Source organism: Vombatus ursinus, unplaced genomic scaffold (genome assembly GCF_900497805.2).
Source record: "Vombatus ursinus unplaced genomic scaffold, bare-nosed wombat genome assembly UNPS02014778.1, whole genome shotgun sequence".
Classification (NCBI taxonomy): Eukaryota; Metazoa; Chordata; class Mammalia; order Diprotodontia; family Vombatidae; genus Vombatus; species Vombatus ursinus.
In genome coordinates, this window is record NW_020954556.1 from 47,908,047 (window position 1) to 47,916,129 (window position 8,083).

Genomic DNA, 8,083 nt, shown 5'->3' on the forward strand with positions numbered 1-8,083 from the left:
TTCGTACAGCCCCACGGGTCAAGCGGGGCTGACGTCTGGACTCCAGCGACATTCTCTGAGCAGAACTGCTCCAAGGCACCTCAGCCTCTAGGGGCTGCTCGATAGATTTTTCTGTGAGCCAGTAACCCGGGATAGGGAACAAAGGTTTCCCAGCCCTGGTCAGAGCAAACTCCACACCATGCTGTTATTCTTCTCATTGTTTGCCTTCAGGAAAAACCACCACCCAAACAGGCTACTTTACAACGAGACAAAAATCCCAAAGGAAGTGCTCCCTTACAAGGAATCTGTTTGCCTGGGATTGTCCAGAAGGAAAAGGGCTAACGCGAAGCTTAGGACCAGATCTGGGGCAGCATCGAGTCCCGAGGGGACGAATAGGCTCTCTCACCCACCCCCCTTGCCGGGCTGCTTCCTGGGGCACTCGGTGGAAGATGAGAGTGACTGCCCAGTCTGAGCCAGAGCAGAGCAATGCTGAGTAGGGGAAAAGTGGGTCTGACCACGTCAGCTCAGCTCTCAATAAGGGGCTCTCAGAAGCTCAGGGATCCAGCAACAGATGGCAGACGGTGTGTAGGGGTGAAGAAAAATGAGCCGTTGTGCTCCTACACAGGGGGCAGAGTGTTTACAGACTGGGTATTCAGTCCCTTGGCCACCCAATAAATATTGACTGAGTGCCCGCAGGGCTGGCCCACGACTAAGCTGGGAAGTCAGGGGCCTTTGTTTGGGGTATGTGCTCATCTGCCCTTCCGTGCCTTGCTACCTCTTATCTTAGGCTCCTATGCCCCCCTGAATGTCCTCAAAGAGCTCCACACCCAGGCTTGGCTTCCTGGGGGAGTGGCTTCTGCTCTGAACCCTTCTACCCAAACAAGTCAACTGTCCTGAGCCGGTGGGTCCTTGCCACCCTCTCAACTCGTGTATAAGGCCTGGGACCCTGACACTCCAGGAAACTCAGGTGCTGAGTTTACAAAGGCAAACCTCCAAACAGTTCATACCCTCAGGGAGCTTATATTCACCTGGGGAAACCACATGAATTCAGGTAATTAGGTGAGTCCTCGGCCTTATCTAGATGGGAACCAGGCTACTACACCACTTCCTGTGGTCTCATATCCGTCCTTCTCCCCACTCCCAGCACGCCCCTTTATGTATTGTCTTCACCCTTGGAATATAAGCTCTTTGAGTATAAGGACTATCTTGCTTCCTTTTATATGGAGTCCCAGCACTTAGGTCAGTGGTTGACGCATAGTAAGTACTTAAATGGTCTATCTATCTATCTGTCTATCTACCTAATCTATCTATCTATCTATCTATCTATCTATCTATCTATCATCTATCTATCTATCTATCTATCTATCTATCTATCTATCTATTGATCTATCTGTCTATCTATCTATCTATCTGTCTGTCTATCATCTACCTAATCTGTGCATCTATTTATCTATTCAACTCTCTCTGTCTCTGTCTTTCTCTGTCTTTCTCTCTAACTATAGGTTCAGCTCAGATTGGGAGTTTGTTTGCCTTTAAATGAGAAACAGGTGAGTGTATGTTTTATTCTAGAAGATGTAGGGAGCCACTGAAGGTTTTCTGAGCAGAAGAGTGACATGATCAGGTCTGTCTATGCTTTAAGAATATCAACTTAGCAATTGTGTAGAGGCTAGATTGGAAAGAGAAGAGGCTGGGTGCAGAGAAGTAAATCTATGAAATTTTAAGACCAGTCCATTTCAAAATCTATTCTTTGCTATTCTCCTTTGTTGCCATCTTGTGTACTTATGCTTTACACCCACATTTTCCTCTTTAGACAACTTCCCTTTCCCATCCTCATTAGAATCCTTTCTGTTTGTGTCTTCAGAATCTCATTCATCAGTGGTTTTTATCCCCTCCAGGGCTAATTTCCCCCTTAGAATTTCAGGTCATGGGAGCATCCTAACTTTCCTCTGAACCCAGCACAGTCTGCTCTCTTCAGATCAATAGTATGTAGAAGACAAAGGCAGGCTTTCGTCTCCACTATCATATGTTCTAAGATAGAGCATTCGCTTTCCCCAAAATTCCCATCATTTGTACTTCTTTGTTGGCCAGTCTTGTTCTGAATAACCATTATTCTTCTTCACTCCAAGTGGCTCAGTGGATGGAGCACCGGTCTGGAGTCAGGAAGACCTCAATTCAAATTTGACCTCAGATATAAATGGGGATAATAATGGCACCTACCTCCTAGGGTCGTTGTAAGAATCCAACAAGATAACATTTGTAAAGCACTTACTACAGCGTCTAGTACCTAGTAGGTACTTGTTGAGTTGTTTTCAGTTATGCCTGATTCTTCATGACACCACTTGGGGTTTTCTTGGCAAAGAGACTGGAGTGGTTTGCCCTTTCCTTCTTCAGGTCATTTTACAGATGAAGAAGCTGGGGCAAACAGGGTTAAATGACTTGCCCAGGGTCACACGGGTAGTAAGTGTCTGAGGCTAAATTTGAACTCATGAAGATAAGTCTTCCTAACTTTAGGCCTGACACTCTATCCACTGTGCCACCTAGCTGCCCCTAGTAGGTGCTTAATGTTTATTCCTTTTCCTTGTTTCTGTTACCTTTAGCAAGATTAAATTATCACTGGGAAAAGACAAAAGTTTACCAGCTTCTCTGCTTTTGACAGAGAGAACTCCAGGCTAGTTGAAATCCATCCAAGTGACTATATCATGCCTCCATCTTTACCGACGCTCAAGTTGACAACATCAGAGTCATCCTTGACATGTTCCTCTCTTTTACCTTCCTCTCATATTAAATTGATTGTTAGGTTTTGTTGACTCTGCTTCCCCAACATCTCTCCTATCCATCTCCTCCTCTCTACCCCTATCACCACAATCCTAGTTCAGCCCCTATCACCTCTTACTGACATTAATCTAAAATCCTTCTGCTCTCTGCTTCACTCTTCGATTTATCCTTTACACACCCACCAAATCAATTTTCTTGGGATACATAAGGGACCATGTCATCCCCCCACTCAAAAATTTTCACTGTATCTTTCTTTCCTCTTACCTGCAGGCATTTAAGGACCTCCCCAACCTGACTCTCATTTCTCTTTCCAGAATTATTTAAGATTCTTCTTCTACATGAATTCTACATGTTAGCCACACTGACCTGGAGCTTTTCCCCATAAACAACCTCCTCCATATTTGTGCAAACTGCCTTCCATTCCTGGAATGCTCTCTCTCTTCACTTCTGCCTCTCAAAATCCCTAGTCTTCCTGACTGAGGCCATCCCACCAAGTCTCAATAATATCTTTCGTTGTTATTGGTGTTGTTGTTTAATTGTTCAGTCATATCCAACTCTTTGTGACCCCATTTAGGGTTTTCTTGGCAAAGATACTGGCGTGGTTTGCCATTTCCTTCTCCAGCTCATTTCACAGATGAGGAAACTGAGGCAAATAGGGTGAAGTGACTTGCCCAGCATCACAGAGTTAGTAAGTGTCTGAGGCCAGATTTTGAACTCAGGGTTTCCTAACTCCAGGCCCTGGCACTCTATCTACTGCACCACCTACCTGCCCAAGCAATAGTGTCTATGAGGCCAAATTTGCCTATTTGCTTTAGGCCCATTGGTTCACTTTGCCATGCACAATTTATACATTTGATTATACTTCTGAGGCCCTGTTTGGTTTTGATTTTGCTCAATCCTTTCTTGAATTTTGTCTTCTCTGAGTTTTGGGGCACCCCCACTGCTATTTTTCTATTTCTAACTATTTATGGCATTTAGTTTGGTGGGTATAAATTGGCACTCTTATTCTTTCTTTCTCTCTTTTCAATCAATCAATCAGTCAATCAATCAACATTTGTTTAGTGCCTTTGTGCCCTCAAGGAACTCACAAACTAACTTTTCATTTGAGAAACCTTTTGGATAAGATTTATAGCTCTTCAAGAAAGGTGCTTTTTACCAGCCTCCAAATGTCCATCATTCTTACAGGTTAAGTGGTCGTTTAGAATTCCAAATTCTATGCTTGGGCTCTATCTTCTTAAATATCTTCTAGCCTCCCGAACCCACCTTTCTGCCTCACTGTCTATCTTGTATCAAAGATGAAAGCACCACCTGGGCCTCCAAGATCTTCCATTTCTTGACCAACACTTCATAATGCCTGGCAATGCTTTCTAGGTTCTTTCTGACAGTATCTTTTGCCCATGATTAATCAGAAATGGAGCTTAGTCATGAGTTTTGACAAGTCATAGAATCACAGAATTTCTAAGTTGAAAGGTAGTTCAGTGGCTATTTGGCTGGTCCTATGGGGAAAAAAAAGGAATCCCCATTACATCTCGGATAAGTGGTCAACCAATCTCTTCTTGGAGCCCTCCTGTCAGCCTCTGTTATGTCATAGATGAATATCTCAGGAACATCAGACTTCTTTATTATTAACATTAAGTCAGGGAGCTGCCTTAGTCCCCCTCAGTAGAGATAATGAGCACAATTACACAAGGTGATGTCTAAGGCTCTATCCAGCTCTAAGATTCTATGAAAATTGTTTACCCCACAGATACCGTTTCAGAGAGTGATCAGAAATGCCTCAGTATCTGGGAATTCATCCTAGAGCATGTGGTGTTCAGGGACTCCTGGGCATTCTCTTAGTGGGAGAAAAGTTAAATGATGAAAGGATAAGGAAACTTTCCTACGGAAAATGACTTAATGTTACCATCAGGGGAAAGAGTGCTAGATTTGGATGTGGGAGAGGTGTGGGTTTGAATGTCTGCACTGATACTTCAATTCAATTTAATTCAAGCACTTATCAAGCACCTAGTACAGACCAGGCACTGTCAGGAGCTGAGATTACCAAGCCTCAAACAAAATAGTTCGTGTCTTCCAGGAGCTTACATTCTATACTTATTAGGTGTGCAACCATGGGCAAGTCACTTCATCTGTCTGAACCTTAGCTTCCACATCTGTAAAATGGGGATATCACTTGTCCTACCAACCTGACAAGATTGTCCTGCATCCTTTCCTTGTTAAGCATAAGATACTATGTATGTATAAGTTACTACTATTACTACTTGTAATAGTAATATAATATATAAGATATAATAAAATCCTTAATATAACCATAATCTATAAAGTAATACTACAAGATATAAATAATTAATAAATAATTATAAAATGTAATATAATAGAATATATCAAATATAACATTATACATATGGAATATAATATAAAAATAATCATGTAAAACTGTAATATAAGTACTTAATAAAGTATAAAATGTAATGTGTAAAATAAAATATAAATGTTTGATAGACTACTATAATATATAAAATATAATATACTTTAAATTTTAAATAAAATATAATATATAATAATTACATTAGGTAACATTTATGTAGTGTTTACTCTGCCAGGTACTATGTTAAGTGCTTTACAATTATCATCTCATTGGATCCTCACAACATCCTGGGAGGTATGTGCTCTTATTAGCTCCATTTTACAGATGAAGAAACTGAGGCAAATAGCAGTGAAGTGCCTTGGCCAGGGTTACACAGCTAATAGGTGTCTGAGGTCGGATTTGAATTCAGGTCTTCCTAATTCCAGGCCTGGCACTCTACCCACTGAGATACTTTTTGTCTAGTGTTTCATGGAAGCAGCATGGTATAACAGGAAAATTACTAAATTTGAACTCAGAAATGCTGAGCTATCCTGGCTCTGCTATCTACTTCCTGTATGACTGTAGGCAAATCATTCTCCTCTCTGAAATTGTCTCATTTCCTTTAAAATGAAAAGATTGGAATGGACAATCTGGGAGGTCACATTTAGCTCTCAACCTAAGAACTTTCAGGGCCATCCTGAACTAGTGTAGGTAGAATTTGTAATGATAAATAACGCATCTGAACAGTTTTATCTGCTTTGCTGTTTGACTAAGTCCAAATTTTTTGCAAACCTGACTCCCACTGAATAAGGCATACAATTAAATTAAAGAAACAAAAAACTGAACTGTGGAGAAGAGGGAGCCAAGATTTTAGGCACCATTTTGAAGCCACTGGAAAAAATGTGAAGCGGAAAAGAGAGGATTACATGTACTGAGAACTCTTACATTGGGGCTCTCTGTCACTTTGGGTTGGCAGAGGAGAAAATCTTGGCCAATTCCCACAATATTCAGGGAATGGGATGTTCTGGCTGCCTGTACCATCTGGTGAGTGCAAAGTTCACAAAGGACTTCCTTGTTCAGCCTTTTGGGAAAAGTTGTGTTTAAGAGGAGGGAAAAGCCCAGCATTACAGCAGTCAAGGGAATAGGATCATTGCTTTACAGCTGAAAGGGTCTTAAGAGATCATTAATGGAAGGAGAAAAAGCACAGACACTGGGTTGGATCCAGGGGTATGCTGGAGCCAGCTCCAAGAGCTGGTTGTTAAATGTTCGGTGTATTCACACTTCAGAAGTCAGCAAATGCTACAAATCAGGGCTTGATTCATTGTCTTGTCAATCATTTAGATCTAAGAAAGTGAGGGCTAAAATGTTAATAATTCTGATTAAGTTTAAAAGTATGTTACATGTATGTTTTTTTCTCTTTGGAGAGTAGGTTGTTAAATATTTAGCAACACATCCCTGACTAGATCCTATCATTGCCATTATTACTATCTACAGCTATTTACTGAGTGGCCACTGGGTGCTAGGCATTGTGCTAAGTACTGTGGAGGCCACAAAGGAGAAAAAGACATGGTCATTCACCTCAAGGAGTTCTTTCCAGACTGGAATACATCATTGGATTAGCCAGTAACAGGATGGTAGCCCTGAGGATATCCTTTTGGCCTCCAGAAGGCTGAGAGACAGCATGTGGAAATGAAGGGGACAAAACCTCTTGTGGTATCTCAGGTAAGAGTGCTCCAATCGTTGGCAAGACCCGACTTCAGATTCTACTTTTGACACTTATTAGCTCCGAACAAATCATTTTTTCTCTCAGAGTTTCTCCATCTGTAAATTGGGAATAATGTTTGCATGGAAAGTGGTTCAGAAACATTAAAATATTACATAAATGTTAGTTATCTCTTGGTTCTTCTAGAGTAGAGGTCCTTAACCTGGAGTGTGCTGACATTTTAAAAAAATATTCTGGTAACTGCATTTCACTTAATTGGTTTCCTTTGTGATCCTATGGCCACTAGATGGCGCAGTAGATAGAGCTCCAGGCCTGCAGTCAGGAAGTCTCAAATTCCTGAGTTCAAATCTGACCTCAGACACTTACTAGCTGTGTGACGCTGGGCAAGTCACTTTACGCTGTTTGCCTCAGTTTCCTCATGTAAAATGAGCTGGAGAAGCAAACGGCAAACTACTCCACTATCTTCGCAAAAAAAAAAAAAAAGCCAAATGGGGTCACGAACAGTTGGACATGACTAAAAAATGACTGAACAACAACAAAATTGTAATCCTATCCATTTTATTTTATGTTTTTAAATACTTTATTCTGAGGAGTTCATAGGCTTTACCAAAGGGTCCGTAACACACACAAAAAGGTCAAGAACCTCTGTTCCAGGGGAATGCAGCCTAAAACTGGGCTTCCTGCCCATCAGAACCATCAGCTAGTCTTGTTAAACTAATCCAGACTCAGCTTTATCTCTTGTGGTCAGCAATCACAGAAATAGTGAGGAAGCATAGCACATAACAGGGGGAGGGGGCCATATAAAGTGGATTATTTTTCATGAAACGCTCAATGTAGAAAAGCCCACTCTGAAAGAGAGATAGAGCCAAATCATCTGCCCTACCAAATAATGTCTTCTTCTAGTGGAACTAGGAATATTTGGGGGGAGGGAATAAATACGTTCACTCAGATTTTAAGTGATAAGATTGAACATCAGTTGTATTTATTAGGTTCTGAAACATACACATTCACATCCTTTTGAATACAGTACATTTGGCACAGTCATGTTTACAATGAAAATAACACTAATGAATGGCAAGAAATTCAAATTACATCCACAAAGGAGAAAATCCTGTACAAATAAAGCATCACAATACAAAAAAGTCCCTAAAACTGAATATTTTCTATGTAGCTGGAACTATTTTGCACATAATTTAAAAAGAGGTAATTTCTGAGCCTTTTGAGAGAGAGAGAGAGAGAGAGAGAGAGAGAGAGAGAGAGAG

The 8,083-nt window shown here is 41.1% G+C and overlaps 1 long non-coding RNA gene across 1 annotated transcript in view; it reads left to right on the forward strand.

The window, feature by feature from the left end:
- The first annotated feature begins 6,612 nt into the window (after positions 1-6,612).
- Positions 6,613-8,083, forward strand: part of LOC114045120 — a 42,419-nt gene continuing 40,948 nt past the window's right edge. Inside the window, exon 1 of the long non-coding RNA XR_003569345.1 lies at positions 6,613-6,820. This is a non-coding gene — a long non-coding RNA (uncharacterized LOC114045120). The remainder of the gene's footprint in view (positions 6,821-8,083) is intronic.